Source organism: Sebastes umbrosus, chromosome 17, assembly GCF_015220745.1.
Source record: "Sebastes umbrosus isolate fSebUmb1 chromosome 17, fSebUmb1.pri, whole genome shotgun sequence".
NCBI classification, from domain to species: Eukaryota; Metazoa; Chordata; class Actinopteri; order Perciformes; family Sebastidae; genus Sebastes; species Sebastes umbrosus.
In genome coordinates, this window is record NC_051285.1 from 3,100,684 (window position 1) to 3,128,159 (window position 27,476).

At 40.1% G+C, this 27,476-nt stretch overlaps 1 long non-coding RNA gene across 1 annotated transcript in view; it reads left to right on the plus strand.

The window, feature by feature from the left end:
• The first annotated feature begins 2,616 nt into the window (after positions 1 to 2,616).
• Positions 2,617 to 27,476, plus strand: part of LOC119475906 — a 30,461-nt gene continuing 5,601 nt past the window's right edge. The window contains exons 1-2 of the long non-coding RNA XR_005203908.1: positions 2,617 to 2,650; positions 19,804 to 19,808. This is a non-coding gene — a long non-coding RNA (uncharacterized LOC119475906). The remainder of the gene's footprint in view (positions 2,651 to 19,803; positions 19,809 to 27,476) is intronic.

Consider the following 27,476-nt stretch of genomic DNA (forward strand, 5'->3'; position numbering starts at 1 on the left):
ACAAATGAAATAGTGCAGGTCTGAGGTACTGACACTTCAGCTGCTGTAATTTTCGAGAAGTCCCATAGCTTAATCTCCTGCTTACAATTTGCATTCACAGCTGGGAAAACTACTTCAGTACAGATACAGCTCTCTGGTGGTTGTCAGCGTCAAAGAGCTTTTGATTTAATAGCGGAGAAGATTTCAACGACTCCTTTGCTTCCGAGAGCTCAGTGAGAAGCTCTTGAAGGGCTCTGGTGTTAACTGATCTGTAGCACTCTGATTTCCTCGCTTCTTTTATCAAGCTGTGACCTGGAATATTAAATAACCTGAAGTGTCCTGGGAGACAAAATAATGAATACGGCGCCAAACAGGAAGAGATGGGCAACGGTCCAACATTCGTTTGTTCCTTTCTCGCTGCAAATTCTCATTGGAAAGTTTTCTGTTTATAATTTGGTTTTGGAGAGATCACATTTTTCTGTCAGTTAAATATGAATGGCTCTAAATACTACAATACCCACGAGCCTCAGCCATCATTACTATAAAGAAGAAGCCTGTCCTCAGCAAGGAGTTGTAGCTGTAGCAAATTCAGAAAGCTTTGTCATTGCAAATGGGAACATTGTGCAATAGCTGCTGCATTGCTCTAACATCGACTTTGAAAATGAACTGAATGTTTGACCAGATTTCTACCAAGTGTGGCATGATGATTTAACATAACTGAGACATTTTGTCTTGTTAAGATCCTCCTGCTGATCCACTGGGCATATCTCCCGTTTCCAATGCAACATTTAGATGTTTAACTATAGGGGGGAAATGAATACAATTGTCATGTATTTTAATAAGAATTCTCCCTCCTCAGGCACCCGGCCTCTGGATAATCTTTAATTTGCCTCGCCTTCAGCTATCGTATCGCCTACGGCACAAATCTGTTGCAGCCTCGGTCCATATGTTACGTGAAGCCAGTAATAAAAGAAGTAGATGATGGAGAGGTTTCTACCCAGGCCACCTCAACACCTTTTAAGGGACATCAAATTGCTATTGATTGATATCTGTCAATCCAAAACAGCTTTATAAAAGATGCTTTCAAAGAAATATCTATGATAGCAAAGGACTGCAAGACAGACTTCATCTGAGGTCTGCAGTGATAATGGAAACTTGCCACTCCCTCTGTCACTCCCCTTCACCTGACCTCCCCCGCCTACCTCCACACCTGTTCCCACTTCCCCATCAGCCCTGTAATAGGTTATATATACCGGCACACCTCTCCATCCATCCATCCATTCATTCCCTGCCAGATTGTCTGTTCTGCCTTTGTGGTCCACCTTGAAATACTTCCCTGTCTAATATTGCCAAAATTAAAAAGTTCTATGAATTTTTCTTTCCTTGTTTGGTGCCGTGTTGTGAGGTAACAGCTTGTGGGAAGGACAAAAGAGGAAAAAAATGGGCATAATTTAAGGGAAAGAAGCATTAATTTAATTAGTAATATAAAATATGTCTGAAATACACAAACAAACAACAGCATGAGGGTGAAAGTCGGAGTAATCAGTGTTGATTGCGGTGCACGTGGGGAGTGTGCTGTGATTTGTGAACACAGAAGAGAATAAACATCATGTTGTTTTCCTGCAAATGTTATCGTGACTACATCATTGCTTTAATTAAAAAAAAAAACAGAATCATCTAATTGTGCTACCAATTTACCCGGGTCACTTCATATTTTCCCCCTCACCATCAACATAAGGAAAATAAGTAAATCCATATTTTGGATCGATTGGGTCTGGCTTCTGTGTTTGACGGATAGATGACGTTGCCATATTAGATTTTACATTAGATTTCTTTTGGCCAACATCATGGTCATTTGTTCGATATTGCCGTTCAGTTGATGCCAGTTCAGTTCATAAGGATTTAAGGTGATGGTGACAGTAATGTTCTTGCAAAAAAAAAAAATATGTGTATATATTTGTTTAAATATGGAAGCCAAAAAGAGACATAATTATTTGGATTTTAACAGCCACTGAAATCTTTATATTGGAATTTTAAACACCACAAAGCATTGAAATATTTTACTTTTAAAACCATGTATCTGAATTTATTCGTTCCCAATTCACCTCTTTGAATTAAAATTTCATTTCATTTGAATATATATATATATATATTTTCAATGTTCACAAAGTACTCAGGTTGCTCAAATTCGATTGGTCAAATTCAGTTCCAAAAATGCAAGTTGAAAAATGTCAAATAGCAACATCAGGGCTACTCAAGATAGGCAATCACGCCTGAGACTTCTGGCCTATCAGAGCACAGCCCGGTCGCACTAAATGACATATGTATGACACGGTAATTTGTAAGTCATTCTGCGTGCAATAAGAACGCCGTTCATGCTTTTGGTGTGTCATTTGTACGCCACGTAGTCTTTACGGACTGCACGGTAAATGCATCCGCGTAAATATGCTACGCTCAGAGCTAGTGATGTAAAATAAAAAGGGAGAAAGACAGCTTATGGGGTCCAACAAACACAGGTCTTTCAACCAGGAGACCGGTGTTAGTGTTGTTGAGTTATTTGTAAGCATTTTTCTGTGACTTTTGTGACGTGTCTTCTATTTATTTTACTTAGTTGACGTACTTATTTTTGGAAGTTTAAACCTAATTAAGTGGATTTGTTGCCTAGACCTAAGTGTGTGGCTTTGTTGCATGACAAGTTGCTAGTTTTATATAACAAGCAGATACAGGTTTTCTTTATTTGCAATAATCACCACATGTTAATCATGAAACTTTGTCAAAGGCCGATGCCGTGCTCCTTTTTCTCCCTTGTGTTTCCTTCTACTCTTGGTGTTTTCCGTGTCCCCGGTTTGTATCTCTGGCAGGACGGAAACGACACACACCTGGACCCTGCCTACCAGCACAACTGCCTGCAATCAGCTCATCAGCTCTCCCTGTTCACCACACACCTGGCTACGATCAGCTCATCACCTCTCCCTGTTCACCACACACCTGGCTACCATCAGCTCATCACCTCTCCTGCACATCAACCCGGCTCCTCTCCCACTCATCGTCTGATCTTTGTCTCAGCTACAGATACCTTTCAGGCCTCTTTGAAAAGTCTAGTTAACCTGTGATCTTCATTTATGTTTTCCAGCCTGGCTCACATAGTTTTTTCACCACAGTGAATGTTTTTTTTCTCAAAGAAACCATTTGACAAGCCGGCTAATGGACACGGGCATCTTTGTTGATTGGTAGTTGTAAGCGGCCCCTGCTAAACCTCAGTGTGTTGTGCTCTCTGTAGTGGCTGTGGCATTGACAGCATTGGCCAGGCTCGGTTGTAAGCGCCCCTGCTAAATGTCAGTGTGTTTGTGCTCTCTGAAGTGGCATTGATGGCATTGGCTGGGCTCTTTTTGGAAAAGTCTGAACAAAAGTTGAAAGCACTGAACCTCAGTAGCACTAAGTCAATAGAAAATTATTTCTATCAAATAAATGTTGTAAAATGTGAAACTAATCTAAAAGGGTCAACACAAAGTCTGTCTGCTTTCAGCCATTACCTTGAAACATTAAGCTGCCAGTAATCTCAATAAACGGCAGGCAGAATCTGAAGGCAACGGAAACGTTCTGGTCTCTGTTTGTAGTCCAAGTATTGATCACACTGGAGCAGGCTTTGGTTGAATGCAGGTAAACAGTCTGTATGGAGAACAAAAGAGGCTAAATGCATTGGCTTCTATTAAAAAAAAGGAGGAATGAAAGTTAGATTTTGAATCAATTGACATTTTTTCATGAGTAAATGCAAACTGTGGGCCGATGAATTTGTCCTAGCTGTGTAACGTGTTCATCTCCGCAGTTTGAAAGAATTATATAAGTTTGACATTGTTCTCATTTGAAATTCCATTTCTAAAACCACCAAAGTCCCTGCCTCCATTATTTAACAAGTCTGTGAATTGTGACCAATTATCTTTCTTCATTTATGAATATCAGACAGCAAATGAAAAGAATAAAAGCCTGAAATGAAACATGATCAGAAAACACATTGCCATTATTCTGCTATTGGCATTTATCGGAAAATAATCAGCCGACGTGAAATTGAAATGAAATACCAGAGTTCACTTATAAAAACCTTTTATAGAAGAAAAGGCAATGCACATGTTAACATGATATACAATTATAAAAGGCATGTGCTCTGTCGATGAAGGCAGGTCTGTATTGACTTCACCTTTTAAATCCATTTCATCCTTGAGAGGTTAACGAACCTGAGAGGGAAGAAAGAGCCTCAACAAGAGAAATCCGTAGACATGGATTATTAAAAAGAAGTGTATTGTAGTCCAATGTTGCCCACACTCCTCCTGGCTTGTGATTGGCTCAGTACTTCCCGCCTTCCTACGCGGTGTTTGCGTGTCATATCAAGAGCACCAATAACCTTGTTTCTGATGTCCTGACTTGCTTCCTTTCAGTACATTACACAACACGTTCCACTCATCCATGCCCTCCATACGGCACTGATGTAACTAACAAACTTTACCTTTATTTATTTTATATTTAATTTTTAATATTTATCTAAAACTCACATGTGGTTTTCTCCCATCTTATCAGAAAGTTGGATACCTCGCGGTTCTTTTTTAACTGTGTGAAATCCATCAAGAGGTAATTCACAGAGTTAATGTGCTGTTATGCTCTGGTTGTTATCTGTTGTACATAGTATCTTCTGATGTTCTCAAAGACAAATTTCACACCACAGTAGATAAGCTAACAAGATTCTGCCTTTGTTGTCGTTTCACTCGCGGCCACAGCTGTCTAATCCCCGCTCGGGGAGAGAGTGAGCTTGCAGCGTCGGTCTCCTCTCGCACGTTTCATGTTTTTATCTGTGAGGTGTGACACAGTTTTGTCCCAAAAATCTATCTTTGGAGTGTGAACATGCATCCTCCCTGTAGGCTTGAAAAGTGGCTGTAGAGTTTTGGTAGTTTTTGTCCTTTAATAGAGATTGGAGGCGGTGTTCCGAATCATGTTGTTGACAAGTTTTCACTGTAGGGAAAAAAAAACATCAAAACTTTGCAGAAAATACTCAAGAAGCATGATCCACTTCTCAGGTGTCTATCCATATGCTCGGTATGTGCAAAAAAAGCCCAAATCTCAATCCTCTTGCATTGTACTGTCAAGTTATTGGGAGACATGTCCATGACAACGAAGTCTGAAATAAAACTTCTGTTCTATGGGAAGCAGCAGTCTGCATATGTATCGCAGTGCTCTGGAAAAATACTGAAAAAAAAGAAACAAGTACCTTTTTTATTTTATTAAAAGAGTATCTCTGAACATTGTCCACCATTACTTGTATTTTAGAGCAGATTCACACTTAAAATTCCACTTCCATGTTTTCATTTATTGAAGTAAATGTAGGACTGTACAGCCTCCGGGTAAGAATGATTTGTAGTAACATTCTTTCTGACACATCCTCGCTAGCACTTTGTCCGATCAACACACAACAAATGAAACAATACCTCCAGACATAACGGTGGTACAAGTACTACTTCCTGTCACTGCACAACAACGGTAATGGAATAGTTGAGTAAATAGAAGAGGTGATCATGAGGTGGTTTCTTTATTGGTTTGTATATATCTCCTCTTATGCCACACACACTGGGCAGCTCCTTGGTGCATACGTGTAGATGAAAGGTTTTGTAAGAATGACATGAGGAATAAAGTGAGCACATGGGCTTTGTGTAAAATGCATAAAATAATAGCATTAAATCAGAGCACTGGTTTGGACACTTGATTGAACCAACTCTAATAGGATTATTTCATCCCCTTGAGCCATGAATCATTTGTGCGCGTCACACAGCATCAGCGTTGTTCGTCATCATGGGAAATAACAGAGGCTGGATTTGAAGATGAAAGCAAAGTGCACTTTCCTACATTTCCATCTTTCCTTTCCTCCTTCATTCTTTCCTTCCTTCCTGCCCTCCGTGCACCACAGCAACCCTGACCTCCAGAGGGGCATCAAAGCACATGCACGCTCCCCCTGAAGACCGGCAGAGATGGACACCAGAGCAGGTGAGCTGTTTTTTAGAGGCTAAAAGAAAGTCTCTCTTTGTTCTCTCTGCACCCAGAGATGGACACGCGTGTCTTCTAGTCCACATATAGTGTTCTCAAGTGTACCATCTGGGCAAAGTGTCCCTCTTAGTGAAGGATGAAGGAGGTTGCTGTGACGTCACTAAAATCATTCAGCAATAAGAGCTGAGATGAGAGCACCAATCCAGTATCTCCACAGTGTCCTCTTTGTTTTACTTTTGTCTTTAAAATTTAACCAGGAAGTCCCTTAAAATATCTGGGGGGAGTTGTGAAACTTGGCGAAATGAGCACATTATGTTCTGATTTTTGTCATCTGTGTTTAGGTACAAAAGAACAGTTTTTCAGATCTGAAGTCATTATTCAGTTCCATAAAAGGGTATCAGCATAACATCATTCCATTAACTGCATTCCTTTAGTTTCACAGCCTTTCAGGACACAATGAGCGGAAAATTCCAGAGACGTGAATGTTGCTTGAGATGTTTCATAAACACTAAACATTTAGACTGTAATTATTTTTCCATTGTGTAATTTCTATGGTGTCATGCTTCAGTTGAAAAAACTGAGCAACTTGAAAATTGTTGGTGCATTCAAGGACATTTAGAGCTTTCGTAAAAGTGGCTACTGAAGTGCTGCACTAAACAAGGTGCAGTATGTTTTTTGTGTGCATTCATTCTTGTTTTGTTTTTTTTGTGCATTCATTCTTGTGTTTTTTTTGCTGTACTTTTTCATATCACATCGAGGATAGAAACGAGTGACTGCTTTGAAAAGATAATGGATGTGTCTGAAATGACTCTTTAGTTCAGTAGGTTATGAATCACTACTTAATGAATCTCTACATAATGAACTGCATTTCAGGCAGTGATGAGATAACTCTTTAAAAAAAAAAAAAAAACACTGGGGCGCTGATGAGTCAGAGAGCTGTGACACAACTCCAAGGCAGCTCATGATAATTATGTGACATCAGCAACGTAACTCCCTGCAGGGGCCGTATGCTAATCGCTCATCGTAAAGGTAGAATATGCATTAACACTTTTTCAATCTTTCTGTTTTATACATCCCAGTTTGTACATGTGTGCAAGTCTGATTTCCATTCCAGCAATTCCTGAAGAAAATGCATGTGAATGTCGTGCACATCGATACTGATTTGAATTATTTTTTTACTGACTTTAAATCATATAAAAACACATTGACCTTACCTATTGAAGTGAGTCTTTAAAACGCCTTCACATTAGGTCTTTTCATGTCATCCTAATCACAGCTTTATTCTGCACTTAAGTCTATTTAAAAAACAACTCTCTACCTCAGTTCTTATCCCGCATTATATTCCATATTTGACATTTCTTAATCCCCCTGGTCTCTACTGTATATCTCTTATATGTTATTATCCAGCACTATATCTGGAACTAATAATCCTGTATCGCAGTTGTAACACTGCACTTCAGTTTTCTTCATCTCCTGGTATTTTTATATCTGTCTTTTTTTTTTATGTATATACTTTGTACTACTTACTTGTGTCTTTTTAATAATATGTTTGCACTATGTGATGCTGGAAACTTGAATTTCCCTCGGGATCAATACAGTTTCTATCTATCTATCTATCTATCTATCTATCTATGGGTTATAATAGTAATCCATAAACACAAACTGAGCTTGTGTTTAATACTGAGCATTATGAAATGTCAGTGTATCTTTATATTCTTCGTTGTATACACTGACTTTTACAAAAGTCATATTTTATTTAAATTTTAATAACTCAAAATATGAAACTGTTATGATGAGAATGAGAAAGGTCATACCAGCCGTCTGCCAAGAATTGAGCACAATTTGAGTTTCAGTTAAGTTGGCATCAAAACTGTAGCAGGAGATTCAAATTAAAAGTGATTAAAAAATCTCATTAAAATCTTATTTAAAGAAAAGTCCAGTCTTGCATCTTTGCCTTTTAAGGAAATGTCAATATAAGTTTGATTAAAAAAAGTAATGCATGATTTATCCCTTGCAAGTTGGATATTTCTGCAAGTAAAAGCAACTCTTGAAATAAAAGTTTTAAAACATACAGTACAAAACCAGCGGCATGATCTTTTCACCATTAGCTAATCTGTTCAGTTCGCTTCACTGTCAGAAAATGTTTCAGTTGGAGGCAAAAGATAACGTCAACAACAGATAATTTGCATTCCAGACTCAGTTCTCATTTCACAAAGTGCTCTGTGGTAAAATATGACAACAAGAGGCAGGTGTGGGAGGAAACATCACCCTGGGAAGTTCGAATGGAACTTGGCAAGGACACGCCGATCATTTCAACTGTCACAACCGCTTTGTTTAGTCATTTAGTTTGTGAGCTGAAAACAAACACTGTGCATCCAGTCACTCAGGTTATCCAAGGAAAAGCTCATGCAAAGCAATGAGTTTGAGAACGCACACACACATGCATTTCGTACTGTGGATCTGTGCACCCAAACCCAGTCATTGTGACATATACATGATATCATTTCATCCAGGTCTGGGTTGTATTTAGTCTAGCTTTAAAGAGACAGGTAGCAAAGAGGAGGTGTTTCTGTCCTCAGCTTCTATTCAGCTCTACGGCTTGATGTATTTAAGACGTATAAATGTATTCAAAGCTCCAGTGATGCTGAGAGCTCACCTCATTTTCCCAAGATCCTTCAGTGTCCCTCAAGGAGCTGCTGTGGATGGTTATACTTTTTCACGTTGATTAAGCAGCACCCATGGGTGTGTTGGTCTTAAAATGAGGTATGGTCAGGCACATTGTTGGTGCATTGCTGTATTGGGGCAGCAGAAAGTGATTGCACCATTGACCGAAAGAAAACTGGTCTAAAGTCAATGGTGCAGTATTTTCTTGCTATTTAAAGGGCACATTATTTTGATGGTAAGATGTACTTAAAGCTGAGGTAGGCGAGATTGTAGCAAATATGATTAAAAAAAGTTATTTGTATAAAACCGGCACACTGCATAATTTTCAGGGTCAAACATCCAAAGCTATGAAACAAAACTGTTTTTACAAACCTCTTTGTCATTTCAAACTGTTGAGAACAAAAAATACAGAAAAGACCAAACTGACACTTTGGTTAGTTTTGTTTTTCAGTGTTTCATATTCTCTAACTCTCTTCTCCTCCCACCTTTTTCTTTACTTGTTCTCTCGCTCCGAATTTCTTCCTTTGTTCCATCATCTTACATTTTTCTTCTCCTATTCTCTTACCTCATTCCCCCTCTCATCCTCTCCGCTGTCCTCCCTTTTCTTCTTCTCCCCTCCTTTTGTCTTTCACATCACTTCTTCTTTCCTCTCCTAAGCGACAACAGACGTCCCTCCACTGCACCACGGCTCCAGTCTCGGCTGAAAGATGAGGAACATCCTGCCGTATATCATCTCAGCGGGGTTCACTTGAGGTGTTTTGTAATCTTACGGTTTATGCATTTCAAAGCCGCTGCCCAGACACAGCAGGTTTAGTTCAAGTTTATAGTGACGCCCACTGTTAGAATTCTTAAGCACCATGAAACCTGAAATAAAAACGCATTACGTCAAACAACTGTAATTAGGATGTGTTAGCAGCTAAATCAAAGGGAAAAAACAAGCTAAAATAACAAATGTGCACGTCCCTTATAATTAGAAATTTTAATTGGTAAGACTTAACTAACCAGGTTCGAAAGTATGCATGATTGATGGTGCTAATTTGCTGATTGTTGAAATTGGCTGGAACAATTTTAATCAGACCAATTCAAATCAGGATTTTTAATTTGGTGCAAAGAGTATGTCATTGTACAGATACAAGCACAGACAGCAAGAAGTTAATACCATGTGACCAGAAGGGCTTAATTAGCATAGAGAAAGATGAACGTTGTGTTTGTCGGATAAAGCCGTTGCAGCTTATCGTACAATAATCTGTTTAAATGATGGGCTGGCATGATTCTCTATTTTCGTATTGACAATTTCACAGACCGGGGGAAAACAAGCAGTAAGAGCTGATCTGAGGTCTGCTGTCCAGCTGCTGTCTATAAAAGCCAGCTGTCAATCACTTGCAAACTCTGACCAAACGATCAAACTAGGCAGCGCTGATCAAATATGAATCAATTTACAGAGCTGGGTAAAGTATGACTTTTTTCTTCTCTCTTTTTTTTTATTAATTTATTTTTTTATCAAAGCCATTTGTGTAAAGGTCGAACACAGCCTGCCATTCTGCTTAAAACACCCACCTGTACTCCTGTTCACTCTGTGAATTATAAAATGGCAATCAACGATGAGTGTTTAATGCAGGTAGGTTCTTTAACATCTGCATTATAACAAGTGCATTAAGGCAAATGATGTATAATGAAATACTGTGAAAGCAATGAAAGCCCAGGGTTGGGAATTTTAGCAGAGCAGCGTTTATTGCCTTCACCTTGTGACATTAGAAATGAATACTAGTTTATCATGCATACCTTTACTTTAAGTCTTTAATGTCTGAAAACATAAAACAAATATATCCTCAAAAAAAGCTCACCAGGGTCTCCTCTCCTGCAGTAAAGTTGCCATGGAGATGATGAGTGCTGTTCAGTTTGCTTTGTGGATGAGGTTAGAAAATATATTTCAAGAGCTTTGCATTTAAAAGGTGTGTCAGAAGCGGCTTCGCAGAGTAGACGAAATGACAAAAACAATTCAGCTCGCAACATTCAGAAAACAACTGGCAGGAGGTGATTTACAGCTGACAAATAACACGTCCGATTAAATAATATTCCTAACAAAATGACATGGCCTGGTAATCATCATCTTACACAAAGCCAGAGTACTTACAAACTGCAACTTTACCTACGTCAGGTGACGTACTATAAAGAGCGACAAAGTCCGCATGCAGAGGAGGTCGGGGTGGATGGATGGGTCCAACAAACGCAGGACTTTTCCACCCAGGAGTGAATCCTGTATGAAACCAAAAGTCAACGTTAACTTGTTTTAAAGGTCCCATATCGTAAAAAGTGCGATTTTCAGGTCTTTTACATTATAAAGCAGGTTTAATTCCTATATAAATACTGTTAAACTGTCAAAACGCTCAATATATGGAGAAATACGCACAGCCCGTATTCAGAAATTGTGCATTTGAAACAAGCCGTTGGGATTTCAGTCCATTTGTGATGTCACAAATATACAATATATAGATCAGTACACGATTTTAAACGTAAACATTCTAAATGTGTCCCAGTTTATTTCCTGTTGCAGAGTATGTAAATAACATCAGCTGACAGGAAGTAAACATGGATCTAAGCTGTTGCCTAGCAACGCAATTCCGTTGCAATTCCATTGTAATGTATTAAAACAAAGCGTTTCAGACAGAGGGTAAATATAGGTATAGTCAGACAGACAGTATGAGGAAAATAATGTGTTTTTTGAACATTACAGCATGTAAACATGTTCTAGTAGAAACACAAAATATAAGTATGAACCTGAAAATGAGCACGATATGGGACCTTTAAGTTATGTAAGTATGTTACGTTAACTTAAGTCAAGTTAAGTACTTAACTAGCCTGTAATAAATACTTAATTTAACTCAATCCACAATCCTTTATTAGATCTAACCAAGTAGTTTTGTTGCCTAAACAGAAGTGAAGCCAAGGCGTACCTAGTGCATTAAAAGGTGACGCCAATGGGTCTTGACCAAGCGACCGTACAGTATGTGGCGAGTTGGGAATGAGAGCGGGTTGGTTATTAGTGACTTTTCAGGGGCTGTCTCTTGCATTTTTACCAACAAATAAATTGGTTTGAATTATCTGGACAAACCAATTAGTTTCAGGTTCATTGTGTGGCAAGACATCCACAAGGAAGGCACGTTTTCAAATGTGCATTGCTGTATTTTTTATAATGTAACATTACATATTTAATGGATTTTTTATGCCACACAAATGAGGGTGTGAGATGAGGGATGAGGGTGTTGTGTTTCCTCTTTAAAATTTAATCTGGATATCCTGTTGGTTTATTTACAACTTGATCGTATGACTGCTCGAGTTTCTTCACCCGTCTGACTTCGCTGTAGCGATGTTGGCGTGTTCTCAAATCGTCGGTGAGCACAGCATAACAAAATACTAATTGACTTGTGTTATTTTTACCTCTATGTTTCTTGGATCATATCATCTTATTTTCTTTAAGGAAGATGGAAAGTGTGATCTTTAAAGTGCAGGAATTCTTTCTGTAATAAACACATACTGTATGTTTGAGTAGAAAATCTCCTCTGCTCAGCCAATAAGTTCTCACTCCCAACTAGTCAAATACTGCCGCTTGGTCAGTGGCCCTATGCTTCAAACTATGACCCTGTTCAGACCTGGTATTAACATGCTTCCTCAGTGAATCGGATCACAAGTGGACAGCTTTAAGTACATCTGTTCACACCTGGCATTAGAATGTGTCTCCACATGCGTCTTCAGTGGCCACTTCTGATACGATCTCACTTCCCCGCCCCATATGCAAATAAACACGTAGTAAACACACGGCTAAGACAGCAGCCGTTGTGACGTAATATTACATAAATGTCAGTAGTAATATCCTACATATTTTTGAATTCTGGTAAGTTGTATTAACATAAAAATAAAAGGTTATTGTACCAGGGCACCTCCGCACCACCAACACCGCTGCTTTTGCCAGAAAACAGTGTGGTACAGAGCACCAGAGAGCCGGGGAGGACAGAGACCAGGCGGGCGGTCGGGTGTCAGTGTCGGTGATCCCACGGATCCCAGCTGGACATCAGATGAGTAGGCGTTCTTTAATGTGGCCAGGACGCGTTCACTACACACTGCTAAAAGAATGTGGTCATACATGGCCCAGACCTCCTCTGAATGTAGTCTGAAAGATCCGATCTCAATGCGTCCTCAATGCGTCTTGAGTGTGTTCACACCTGTGCTTAAAGCTGTCTACTTGTGATCGGATCACTGAGGATGCATGTTAATACCACGTCTGAACAGGGCCTGTGACACTCTAGGTATCCCTCTGGCGTCAGTTTTGGACGTGTCAAGGACGGCCTGTCAGTTTCAGGTCATTACATGCAAACAGTCTCTTCTCAAACTCATTTTCCAACATTAGGTTCCTTGGTTAGGTTTATGAAAAAGATTGTGGTTTGGGTTAAAATAAGTATGTTTGTATAAGACCTGTGTTCTTTATACTACATCAGTTGCTCTAAGCATCTAATAATGACGCGGATAGGTTTTTACATTGGAGTTATTTGAAAGCCTGGTGCATCTCATACAGACACTAAAGGGTGCCTTGCTAATTTCAATGGAAAACATTAAGGGGTTTGTCCCCAGCCGTCATGTTCAAGCTTCAGTCTGTTTGCTGTTTGCTAATTATTTGTCAGAACACTGGGAAATGACAGTACACCAGGACATATCTCGTGTTGATCTTCTATATAGACTGTGTACCAGATCATATCACAGACGGCGGATTATTGATTTAATTATTTCTAGCATTAACAGAGATAAAACCCCTCGTTGGCTGGGCTGTGAGGAGCGGCAGCTTTGCTCTGTTTGTTTAGAACAAACAAAATGTTATTTGATTTCGAGGGGAAAGGGCTGGAAAAAAAAATCTCAGTGCTCAGTTTCAGAGAACTGAGTCAATACAGCACAATGGGTGACGACTATATCTGAGGAGCTGCAGAAATACAGACAGACAGAATGACTGAATCTGATTTAGCTGGTACTTTTTGCCAAATTTCTGCAGACAAATGAGTGACTGGTGTGCATCCAGGGCTTCTGGTGGCTCTGTGTTCCTGACCTGCTGCTGTTCAATGACGCTCGATACATCATGTAGGACACAAAACGCCTCTGGACTTTGTAAAGAAAGTGTCTTGCTCTGACCCCTCCACGGGATGAATGCATAGACTCATCGGACACTGGACCTTTCTACACACAAAGCATCAATAAAGAAGAGATGAGATTCTTCAGCTGTATTGACTGGTCAACCAATGCACCAGCTACAACAAGTGGGCCAATGCCAACAGCGCTCCCAAAGTTAGAAACCTCTAAATTAGGAATTACATTTCCAAATGTTACCTGTGGATACTTACATTGCAATGATAAATAAAAATGTAAACAAAAACAGTTATTCATTTCCATTTTTAAAAATCCACAGGGATGGGATGGGCCAAAGAGCCGCAGGTTGCAGACCTCTGTAGAGGAACGTATTTGCTAAAAACTGTATATACAACAGTGACAAACAACAATGAAGCATGTTAAACACAGTGCATGTTTTCAGACAAAATATTCAGCCCGGCACTTCTGTGCCATTATGAGTAAATACACAGAAGCGTCTGATGCATAATCCCAAAATCAAATTAGGAGTAATTTCCGTCTCTTAAAATGAATGAGCTCTCATTTAAGAGAGATTTTATTTGATCATTTCAAGCACCATTAGGGGCCTGTGAAGAGGATCAAAAGTTACCCTGACTTCTTGCAAATCCACTTGCTGAGTGCACTCAAGATTCATGCAAATGTATTCAGAGTCAGCGTAAAGGGAATTATCCATTAATGTGATATTACTATGGGTGTTCTGTCTCACAGGTGGTGAAAATGGAGCCTGAACATTTGTCTCTAATCACTGCATCAGTTCAACGCAGAACCTAATGGAAGGCGTTGTCAAACTTAATGGCAGAAGGTGCATTCTGTGATAAAACAGGGTAATTCCACTTCACAATAATCACAGGGGTCCTATCAAGTCGATAACTGCATTTACAGCAAATGTCTCTCAGCACAGACGGCGCAATTTTCTCTCCTGCAATCGCCGGAAACCCATTTTACTCAGGGAGAGGAGGGAATTGGTGGGTGCTGAAAGTGAAATTTCCCAGGAGGGCCGGGACATATTGTGAAAATCGCCCGTGTATTGGAATGTATCCAACGGATTGTCACTCAGAGGAGGGTGAATCTGGGAACAATATTGTGTGCACCCTCAGGAACAAATGTGCCCCAAGGTTGAAAGGGGCAGACATGTCAACTCTGTGGTAGTTTTTGAAAGAATCTGTTTGACTGAGGTTAGAGATGGTATTAGTTTAAGCTGCCACATGGTTTCATGTTCAAACATGTGCGGTGATGAGAAGACTAAAGGTTTGAATGCTCCGATTTGGCAGCAAACTCTTCACTTCATGAGTGCTTTGAGCTCATGGTTTACACATACTGACATTAACTTTTTTCTGTTTAACAAACCAAATAAATAAATCCATTGACCTGACAGATTTGGTATCTTTACACACAGTTGATTACCACAGAGTGAGCAATCCTGTCAACAGGTAGGTTAGTCTTTATATGAAGAAATGAAGGACAAACAGGTGAAACTCTGAAACCTTAGAAACAAAAGTAACCACGGCAAAAGCCAAAGATCGGTGATCAATGATCTCTGCGGCTGTGGTTCCTCAGATAAACCTGATGGGTCACAAAATGATCAACAAGTTAGAGAGAAAGAAGCTGAATAAAACTAAATAAAAGGAAGATTTTTTTATCCTTACTTGTTAATACCAGGTAGTTTTACATCTTCAGGACTCTAAAAATATCACAATCATTTTAAGTAATTATTGTATTTATTACAATCTGAGAAGGTAAGAATAATGCTGCTTGAAATGTCGATAGTGCATAGAAATATGCACACTCCAATGAGCGGTCGTGGGTTGACTTTCATTGGTTTTAAAAGGTCACAAGCCAAAAGGTTTGGGAACCACTGCTCTACTGAATGGCTCTCTAAGAGAGTCAACAAAATACTGAGACAGGCTGACATTAAGGCCACGTTAAAGCCACCATTTTGCCATATTGCCTTAAATTCTTTATTGACTTTGGGAAGAATAGTTTGACTGAAAAAGTTAATGCAACCCTGTTTTCACATGACCGAAGTTCTATACTACAGTTCTTACAAGATGAAAAGTGAGTAAACATGACACCTGAGATTCATTCAAACTCTGTTTGCCGATGATGACATTGAGGTCTAGAAAAAGCTAGAAAGTGGTTCTTAAAATGATTCTGTTTGGGAAACCAGACCAAAGCTGTGGTCTCACCCAACCACCCAACCGTAGCGTGACATTGCATGTCATTATTCATGCAACCATAAGAGTTTGCTTGTGTTAACAACCAGCCAATGCTGTTATTTTTCTGGAGGGCACAGTCTTTTAAGAATAAAGTAGTTTGGATCAGACATAAACAGCGACCCTGAGGGCATCTTTATTAACAAAAACATGTCTGTGTAATCATTCACATCATTCAGCAGATAATTATTCATTATTTCATCCCTGGCTGGCCCCTTCCCACTGGAGACCCAAACCAAACATTTTACAGTTTAACTGGATATGCAGAATTTCTTTCTTGATATGACAAATCACGACATTGACAGGCAGGGTAATTTAAATGATAAGCATTCTCTCCAGTAAAATTAATTTTGATATGTATCTAGCAAGCGTAGCCATGCTATCGCAGCGTGGCAGCTGGCCTCGAGCCAAGGTACAGCACTCATTATTTTCCAATTAAACTCAATGGTATCTATCCAATTCAGTTAATGTAAATGGCAATGGCAAGCACACAGGTTCCAAGTTCTTTAGATAAGTTTAGGTGTGGAATTTTAGTGTGTGGAATTTTAGTGTTTATTTAATTTTTTAAAAAGCTCAGTATTTTCCCAAATGACAGTTTTTAACAGGAATACTAGTTGTCAATAAGAAAAATATAGAACATCATAAAAAAGGATAGCTTTTAATCTATAGTTGGTGTCAAAACTAGTGGAAGATGTGGCACACTGGTGGAAGAACAAGGAGAAAAGTGACTTCATGTTTTCAAGGTCTCAATGTTGGTGTTACTTTTCAATTTTTGCTTTTAAGTTTCACAACATTTTTCTGAGATATTTTACATTTGACACAAGAATTGTTATAATATTTGCAGCAGTAATATTGGTTCCCCATACAGTTTCATTCCCTGTACTCTCCCCATTCATTGTTGTCGGCCTGTTATCATGTTGGTCATGTTGGTTTACATGTTTTCCCTTGCTTCAATTAAACAAATGCGCGCACTAACATTAGCATGAATAAAATATAAGTAGATACATATTGTACATATTTATGTGGTCCCTGTGTAATGTATGGTACTCTCACTGCTACTGTTTGCATCGTGATTCACAGAAGCCACTAATGGAATCACTAATCAAATGTCACTTTCAATGAAAATGTCACCATCAGATGGTTTGTGAATGAACAAATGACAAATACAAAAAAGCATGCTGGATAAACATAGATGGATAGATAGTGGTTATTGTCCCATATGTGCATATCACACATAAAACAATATGCAAATACATGCCGTACACACAATATACACTTGGACACATATGCACATAAACAGGCATGCCTCTACTGGTATCCCAACATACACATGTACACACACAGATTTAGGCCATACATCTATACATACAGTGCTGAATTAGGCATTGACACTGTATCCCGAAGGATGTTTTCAGGCAAAATATGAAAAGCTGTCAGAGGATGGAATGAGTAATTTATAAGGAATGATACTTGAAATGTTAACCTTTGCTCCATTTCTTTTTTTCCCCTACTTATATGCAAGCTTAGAAACCCAAGCAATCTGGATCTAGTGATATAGAATCATGACCTTTTCAAAAAATATGAAGGGAGAAAAGGCTGAATTCTTTCAGCAGAAAGTAGAATAAAACTTGAATATCGCGTATCTACTATGAAATGCTACCGAAGACACAAATCCCACATGGTTATCAGTCAGCACAGCAGCTCATCTACTCAATGGCATAGATGGATGTCTGTCAAGAGAATACACAATTATGACATTTATCTGTCGATCTTCCTGTCATGTCAAACGGAGTCCGGCACAGTGCTCACTCACTCCACAAAAAAACTCAACGGGGCTACATTACATCGCTTACACCAAACTTCACAGAGAACAATGAGGGCAAAATTAATTTGTTAATGTGTCGTCCATCAATGTTATCTTCACTTCCCTTGTATAACTGACTTTAGCACTTTAGATAAAAGACACTCGACTGTCCTGCTGTTATTACAGACATGTGAACTAACCACATAGACTATAAGAAGCGGACGTAGTCACCCTGACGTCACCCATTGGTTTGTGGATGGCAGTTTTGAAGCCTTGAATTCGACATTTTGGCCGTTGCCATCTTGGATTTTTGCGTCCAGAAGTGACACAAGAGGGCTGAATAGGACATTTTCAGGCAACCAAAAAGTTTATAATCAACTTTCAGGAACTGAAAACTTACTGTGAAAGAGTTAACGTTCTACGAGGAAATCGCAGACAACTCCCAGCCCAGAAAACGCCATGGTACTGACCTGTCAAACACAAGGTAGCCACGCCCTAAAGCATCTCCTGCTTTATGGTCTATTTGACTCTAAATTGGACCATAATTTACTAAATGAACATCATGCTGTATTGAAGAAGACTTGAAACTAGCGATTGAGACCATAAAGTTAAAATAAAAAAATAAAGAATTCAATTGAAAAGTAGGCTCATTTTCTCATAGACTTCTATACAATCAAACTTCTTTTAGCAACCAGAGGAGTCGCCCCCTGCTGGCTATTAGAAATAATGCAAGTTGAAGGCACTTCAGCTTCACTTTAAAACAGGAGGTAGCCCGCTCACTAATCACAGACACTTGCCCCGTTCATGGACTCATGGTGGTGCGCCGCTGCAGAATGAATACAGGGGAAGTAAATGCTTGGCATTATGTTTGGCTTTATGGGGGTTCACGTATGATTATTGGTAGGGATGCACCGATACCACTTTTTCAGACCAAGTACAAGTACTTACATTTGGGGACTCGCCGATACCAAGTACTGATACGAGTACTTCTCTGTGCCAAAAGACCCTCGTTAACAGCCAGCTGGAGGGTGTGAGCGACACACGGCAGGCTGGGGAGTCCCGCATACGAGGCGGTGCGCCGCGACCGGCTCTAGGTCGGCTTGGAAAGGCTCGGGGCAAAGGTGGCTCGCGACTGCAGCTTTACAGCGCTCCCGTCCGCCCGTTGTGACTGTCGACCTGGGCACACTATCCTCAGTGTGCCCAAACAGCGTCATGCCGCCAAATCGGGGCTCGGCCCACGTAAAAGGCGGCATGTTTTATCAATTAATTCATGATTCAAATGCTATTTTGTACAGTCACTCGCTTTACCCTTTTTCATCGATGCTTTTAGCGACAGAAAGTGATTCTCAATTATCTCATCGAAGCAATCTCAGTAGAGGAAGCGTGTGTGTGTGTGTGTGTGTGTGTCCCTGTGTCAGGGCCAAAGCAGATTAGCTGTCAGTAACAGACACATTAGAAAGGCATCCTCATCCTTCTATCATTGATCTCCTGCTTTTAACAAATAGCTCTGACTCAGAGTGTGTTATGGTGAACAAATGAAACAAAAAGCCGAGGACACTAGTTTCCTCACCGCCTGCTTTAATGCTGCTGGTGTCGTCCTCTCACCAGTTTGTCTTTGTGGATGACCAACTGCTTTTTTTACTTCTGTTTAGCGCTGCTTCTTGGTGGAATACATTGTGATTTATCAGTGTCTGACGTGGTAAAAGCCCTGCTGCAATATTTAGGCTGGTATTGAGAGTATACATACACCCACATTCCATCGACTTTCATGTTATTTATGCAGAGATTTGATATTAAATCAGCCAAGGCCGAGAGGCTGCCATGCATCATTGTTCAGCTGCTGTCACATGATGTTGCTCTGTATTCTCTGGGCGATACTGTAATGACTGTAGTTGTGACGCTCTGGAGGTAATGATGTCATTTATTTGAATTATGATGAGAGACAAGATGAGGTGCTGCTCGCTGTCAGGTGACAGAGGCAGCCTGTCAAATGTATTTCATCCGTTGGTTTACACAGTTTGATTCGGCGGAAGGTGATTTATGAAGCTCGGCTCTACGCGCGTTCGCTCTGACGCGTCGGACAGAAAACACACACACAATTTACGACTGTTTTCCCGAGAGTGCAGGTGGAACTGTGATTGGTTTGTTGGGAAACGACAAGGGTGGAGATTTGGTGGAGTTAAGGTAGGGGAGGATCTGAGCGCCTGTCAACGCCCAGACTGAATTATTACTCTGAAGCTACAGATTCAAAAGCCTGCACTAACTGCCTCTTCTGCCGTAGCCTGAAGATTAGACACATATTCATCAGAGCGAAAACAATTGGTCTTTCATTAATTACATTGATGGTTTTATTCATTAACCTGGAGGCTCTGTTGTACGCTTTAGAAATAACTGCTGATGGATTTGAGGGTTCCTATCTGAAGGGGCTGAAGATTACAATAGCAGCATAATCAGAGTTCTTTTCCATACAACTTGAAAGAGTTGTGGGCCTTCAACTAAAACGTTAACACATATTTACAGTTGGCTACCTCCAGATCTGAAAAGTGAAGCCAATGCTGAAGTGCCTTAAACTTGCATTATTTCTAACAGCCAGCAGGGGGCGACTCCTCTGGTTGCTAAAAGAAGTCAGATTGTATAGAAGTCTATGAGAAAATGAGCCTACTTCTCACTTGATTTATTACCTCAGTAAACATTGTAAACATGAGTTTATGGTCTCAATCTCTAGTTTCAAGTCTTCTTCAATACAGCATGATGTTCATTTAGTAAATTATGTTCCCATTTAGAGTCAAATAGACCATAAAGCAGGGGATGCTTTAGGACTTGGCTACCTTGTGATTGACAGGTCGCTACCACGGCGTTATCCGGTCTGGGAGTTGTCCGTGTTTCCATCTTACAACTTTAACCCTTTCGAAGTGTGTTTTCATTTTATGAAAGTTCATTGTAACATTTTGATCACCTATTCAGCATTTGGTTGTACTTAACTACACCCTCTCTTGTCACTTCTGGTTGCAACCAACATGGTGACGGCCAAAGGCCAAATACAAAAATGTCAGTCCACAAACCAATGGGTTGGCATCACAGCGACTACATCCACTTTCCATATACAGTTTATTCATATTTATTGCATGATCTTGGATGCAAACATGTAGGAGACATGCTTAAAATTACCTTATGTTTTCCTGACAAAGGAATCTACCGCATAAATATCCATGGATCATATCTCCTAAAATGTACACCAGCAGAAATACAAATAAAATCGCAAATTTCTTAGCCTTAGTTGCTAAAACTCTTGTGCTTCTTGTCAGCAACTTAATTTAATCATGAAATGGGATTTTGGTTTTGAAAACTAAAAGGTCAAATGAAAGTTTCGTGTTTTTTTTTAAATTATTGAAGCCCCGGAGCGGCAGCGGCCATCTGGCTACCGAAACAGTCCACAGGCCGTTGTCTGGATGAGAACCATGACTCAGCAGGAAGGAGTTGAGCGGAGGTCAGTAGAGCTCCAGGCAAGGTCACCTGCAGGACCGGACGAGCTGGCACGACTCTTCAACCAGAGAACACTCACACACACACACACACAAACAGATGGCTAAAAGGTCCCCTGAAGCTTCTGTCGATCCATCTGCGGATTATTCTTATCATTTCCAAAAAGGTGATGATATTGATTTTCCTGGTTTTGGCTTGAGAGTGTTTGTGTGTTTGACTGATGCTTATCTCAGTATGCAGCACATCACCTGTCTGTCAATGTCGGACTGCAGAACCAGCCGGTGTCCTGCACCAGCTTATAAATAAAAGATTTCATATTTATGACTTCACTTAATGTACTTTTCGTGAGCTTTACTTTTGCAGAAAACAACAAGAATTTAACAGAAAACTTGAATAAAGGGTCTTGTTACTTTGCTTCTTTGATTTGTCAGCTGTAAAAGTGCAGTTTGACATCAAAGCAGCTAACAGAGCTGATCACCTGTGTCTGTGCTTCAGGTGCACTGGTCAAAAAAATATTACTGTGAAGGGAAACAGCCTGGAAAATCACCGCAACATCTGCCAAACAGATAAAAGCAAAAGAACGGAAAAGAGAACCAGCAGTTACAGTTTGGAAACTAACCCAGCTGGCAAATTCTGTTACCCGGCATGCAACCAAATATGACCAACCTCGGAATGATTGCAGTGATTTAGCTCAATTTCACACTGCCATTTTTTTTGGTGCAAATCTGGGAGTTTTCATGTGAAAGCTTTTTTCCTGAACCAAGAAACTACCATGCATGAAAGCACACGGCAGCCTGTACTACAAAGATTTGTTTAACTTCCTTTTCACTCCTGGAAACTGGCAGCTGGGACCACAGAAGAGTCTCTTTGTACCCAAACCTCTCCATATTCCACCTCCAACTGTTGAGTTTCAAATGGCTGTTTTTTTTGCGCTGATCTGCGTTTCCTTCTTCTGCTGCTGTCTGCACGGTGCCAACATTTCCTTCAGCTTCAGGCCGTGTGCTTAGTTTTTTTCTGATCAAAAGATGCTTTTTGAAACTGGTGTGCGATGGATAGAGTCACACTGGGAGTCAGAGGCTCCCATGAAGCACCTACAGTGTCCCACAGGGGTTTAGATGTTTCATTCAGCACTGCTAGTATTTGACAAAGCACTCCGAAAAAAATATATGAACAGGGTGAAATATAATGGAAGATCTTTGGAGGCTTTTGACATTTCTTCATTTTTTTTTTTTTTATTTCACAGGCATTTCATGAATGAAGACCTGCTGACCCATCATGAACAGATATTTGGTTTTCTGCTGAACGCGAGGAGCAAATAAAGCCAGAGTAAGCTACAAGATCATACCCTGATACGTAGCACCTACATGGTTTAAAGGCACCTGTTGTAAGTTGCTTTGGACAAAAGTGTTTGCCAAATTAATGTTCTGTAAAAGAAAAAGGACAGCTTTGAAAGTGACAAAAACCTCCACCTGCTCTAGGAATTATGATGCTTGTCTGTCTGATGCAAAGTGAGACGTAGCGTCACTAATTCCAGGAGGTTGGGTTGGGATGGATGGATGGCTCAACAAAATGTAAGAGTGTGATTCATGGCACTGCTGTTTGTTTTGTGTTTCCTACCAATCAAGAAATGCTGTATTTTTTAATTTTACAACCTTAATCAAGATCTTTTAACAATAAGCACAGTGGCACAGTGGTCCCCTATCCTTAATGAAGCACTAATTTTAACCCAAAACAGAAAACAATTTATTTTTTCAAGGGTAATTTTGAGGCATTAAGGTCATCCTGCTGGGGAGTCAGATAAGAAAACACTTTTACATGTTGTTCTGGAGGGCAATTATACAGGACACATTTTGCCTCATTAAAGGGTTTAGTTGCACTTTTTAATGCAGAGAATATATAACTAACATGTAGATCTTATTATATGACTCAGCAGTGTACATGTTATGTTATTGGTCCACCGATATAACCCCTGATCAATCAACACATTCTCGCCCCTTCTTGGCGTCACGCCCCTTTTTGGCGTCACTTAAGGATTAGGCAACACATTCACTGTAGTTAAGTTTTGGAAAGAACTACATGCTTGGGCTTAAAACTTCATCTCTAAAGTGAAAATGAAACTGAACATTGTGAGCACAGGATACAAATGAACAGCTGATTGTAATGTGACACACAGGATACGAAAAACTCCTGTATGAAAGCCTTGTGTTTGTTGGTTTGTTCGCTCTTTGAACTACGTAACCACACTCCTGGGACACTTTCTTGGAGTGTTTACTTTTGGTTTACATTGTAGTTAATGGAACACCCGGTGTGTTTCATACCGGCGGTACCGAACGCCAAAAGCCGTGACAAAGCCTCGGTATTTGACACCCTGGGAATGAGAACGGGCCGGATCATTGGTCAGCATTTAGAGCAAAAGTGGTCAAAAGTTGAGAAGTTTTCCACAATAATCTCTTTGCAAGCTTGTGTGTTTGTGGGAATGTCCTAGACGGAGTATCATGTGTTGGTTTAGTTGATGCATTTTCAGAAGCTTTTCTGATGGAGTTTTATAGAAAACAAGGCATCCACTGAACGACGCTGTTACTCCGCAACAAAAAGAACAGTAAAAGAGGTATTTCATAGCGGAGGTGCAAGCCTGGAAATGTGAGATACTGAGTTACGACTGACTTGTAATATTAAATATTCAGCAAGTCCCTTGTTCTGTCTCACACTTCCCTCTCTGTTCGCACACGTCTTTGTTAATCATTTGTATTTAATTAGCGCCCTAATTTTCTGTTTCATTTTAATGTCAAACGTATCTACGAGCGTTCCAGACCTTTCTTCTGTGTGTTTTCTGGGTTTGGCTCGGACTCTCGTCCTATAAACAGTCCTTGCCAGACAGCCAAGACTGTCTGGTTTAGTGGAGAGATGTATTTGGTGCAGCAGTAAAGTAGTGAACTGTGTGAAGTTGGTGTCACAGTGAGACGGGAGGCGCTATAGTTAACCTGCCATGATGCCATTTGTCCAGCAGCAGACTGTGAAGCTCGACTGGAGTTTAGCTCCTGGAAGGAGGGAGGGAGGGAGGGAAAAAATAAAAACTCCTCCAGACAGCACTAAACAGAGTAGAAGGTCAGATTTATTTCAAGCATACATCACTATTACTATCACCCAACAAAAAGAGAGGCGCTCAAACAGCCCTCAGCCTTTCGGTGGTGAAAGGATTTCCACAAATTACAGCACATAGTTCACCGTGTACCCAATAAATGAGTAATTTATGGAGAACAGAATTAGGATAATGCACTTGGTTGTTTTTTTTAATGCTGCAGTAGACCTTCTTGTTTAATAGATAGCAAAGAAGGGAAACAAAATGCTGCAGGACATAGTGGTAGTTTAGTGTATGTGTATTATGCAGATGGGGATTACTAGATAAGCTGAGTGAGCCGAGTGATTTTCTGAAGGTCTCAGTAATGTCCCCTTTTTTGGTAACATTTCTGCAGACCACTGTGAGCTTCAGGAGACAGAGGTCTGGCCATACATGTGTGATTGTTAAATCCAACTATCATTAATAATCCAAGTGACAAGATGATGCGTCTAAATAGGTAATGTATGAGTATGGTTTGTAAATTAGATTTTTATGGGTTCTTTTTTCTAATTTCTTGTCAAAATCTCATTTAGTCTGCACAACTATTTATTAAAGGTGTTAGTGTCCAGGTGCCGCGTTCTGCGGAAGGATAATATATCTCAAATGAGTCGGGAAGAAGCTGACATGGTTAGAGTATTACTTCATATCTTTACTTGGGTGCACTGATGCGAGGGAGATGGTGAAAAATAATGAGAAAAAAACATTCAGTTCAGTTCAGCATCTCTAAAGGCCGCTGTGGGGTAATGGATTCTCTCATTGGAAATGAATGTGCTCGTGTATGTGGAGAGCAGCATATGTATAACATATTAGCATGATCAAGGGGTCATCGTGTCACGCTGCTTCTATTTCTATAAAGTGAATACACAGCGGGGAGGTCGGGGAGGGAAATAGATCCCTTCTTGGACTTACTGCAGTTGAGTTAGAAGCTGGCCTGAGGACAAGCCAGTGTGCAGGTGCAGCTAATAAACCATGTTGAAACCAATCTCTTCACTCGCGGTACAAGTACAGCACAGCTTGTTTCATTTGACCTCCTTCATCAGCGTGATTGATTTGCCCCACAAAGCTTGTTACTTCGGGCAGAGAGGATAAATACTCAACTTCTCCTTAGCGGCGCGCCGTGTACGCTCCGAGCCCTGAAAGAACCCCAAAACATCTTTTATAGACTCATATTATTGCTCTAGTTCCCAAATGGTTTTATGACCCTGTGACCCCTTTAAAGTAAAGTGATGCCTACTTGCATACTTGTCTTTGATTGTAAGTAGTTCAATCAAAGGGTAATAATCCCATCTCAGACTGGACTGGTTCTGTTGAATGTGTTTTAGAGACTTGGAGAGGTAAAACTCTGCAGGATTTCACCAGAGAAAGACAAAGATTTGAGAAAAGTCTGACATATATATGTATCCAAAAATGTAGTACACACTCTAATAAAATATAGTATGTGCTAGATATGCAATCCCCCCAAAAAATTACCAAATAAAAAAAATAGCGGTATCAAAAATGGCATTTTTTCCAACTCTCCTGTAGATCTAGACCGGGGTGCCCAAACTTTTTCCATTGGAGGGCCATAACTGAAACTTAATGATGGACCACGAGCCAAAAGCAAAAACCTATTGTGATTTATTGTATTGTTAAGATGCAAAATATTACAAGTATCCCAAGTTTCCTTAATTGAAATGCAATTTTTCCGTGTGTTCCATTTTTTTCTTACCTCACTTGCATCACTCTTAAAATAAAAAAAATATTAATAATTAGGGATCCTACATGTTAGAGCACTTTTACCTCACAAAAAATAAAACTGCATAAATGAGTGATTTATATTTGAATTATTTTATTATTATTATGTTGCTAGAAACATTTGGCGGGCCAAATCGAACCTTATGGCGGGCCAACTTTGGCCCTGCGAGCCCTACTTTGGACAGCCCTGATTGAGACCAATGCTATGCTAAAGTGTCAAAGTTTAGCGAAGCCAACAGTGACTTAGAAAAAAAAAAACTTCATTGAAAAAGTTCCTGAGCATAATGGAGAGAAGCTTTGTGTACTTTGTAGTGAATTTCAGCACCATGGAGAGAGATGCCGTTTACCGGCTACCAGCAGAAGTGGTCACAATGTGAGATTCATGGAACTGAAATCATACCCTTTTCTTACATACAGTATGTGTTTCAAACTTGCTGTGAAAAGGCCTTTATTCTGGGCATTTCATGCAGCTCAGCCACACATTACTGATGTGCGTGATTGGTGTGATTTAAAGGGGGTTTCTTTTGTGCGACGTGTCTGTGTAACGAACGATTTATACATTATATGATGCTTTTCAAAGTGATGCTGGAACACATTTTTCTCCTGGAATTGGACAATAAATAGAGGCAATTGATTGGACGATAATGACTGGGTTTGTGTATCATTACTGCATGGTTTCACAGACTTTAATGGGGAACAATATAAAATAAAATACCCCATATGAGCCACACTTTTTTTTTTCTTTTTTCAGACACACTCATGAGAAGATTAGGTGAAATAGATCCATGAAGACAAACGACAAACAAATCTATGTGAGCATTTCCCCCCTTCCACGTCTGCATGCATAACACCCACAGCGAATAACCCAACGGTAACAAATTAGAAAAAAAAAATGTTTGGACACTCCAGGGACAAATACACATTTCCTGGGTGACAATTTGTCATTTAATTAGCGAGCGGTACAATACCAGCAGGACAGTCACCCGCCTTGGCTGCGCCATCCATCATGAAAATATGCCACCAGTATTGTATATCCATAATCATTCTCTGCAGACAGAGAATGGGAAAAACAATAAGCCACCTTGCCTTTCTCCCTCTCTCTCCCCGCACCCAAGGCGAGGTAAAGGTTGGCCTGCTGTTTCCGGTTGCCATTTAGAGGACATCTATTATGGAGATGTCACGGCGCTGAGGTGTTGGGCTCCCACCAAGAACCTCCAGCAGGCAGACACGACTGAACTTTGTTGCGACGCTTCTTTCCATCCTCCCCCTGTCACACTCCACCTTC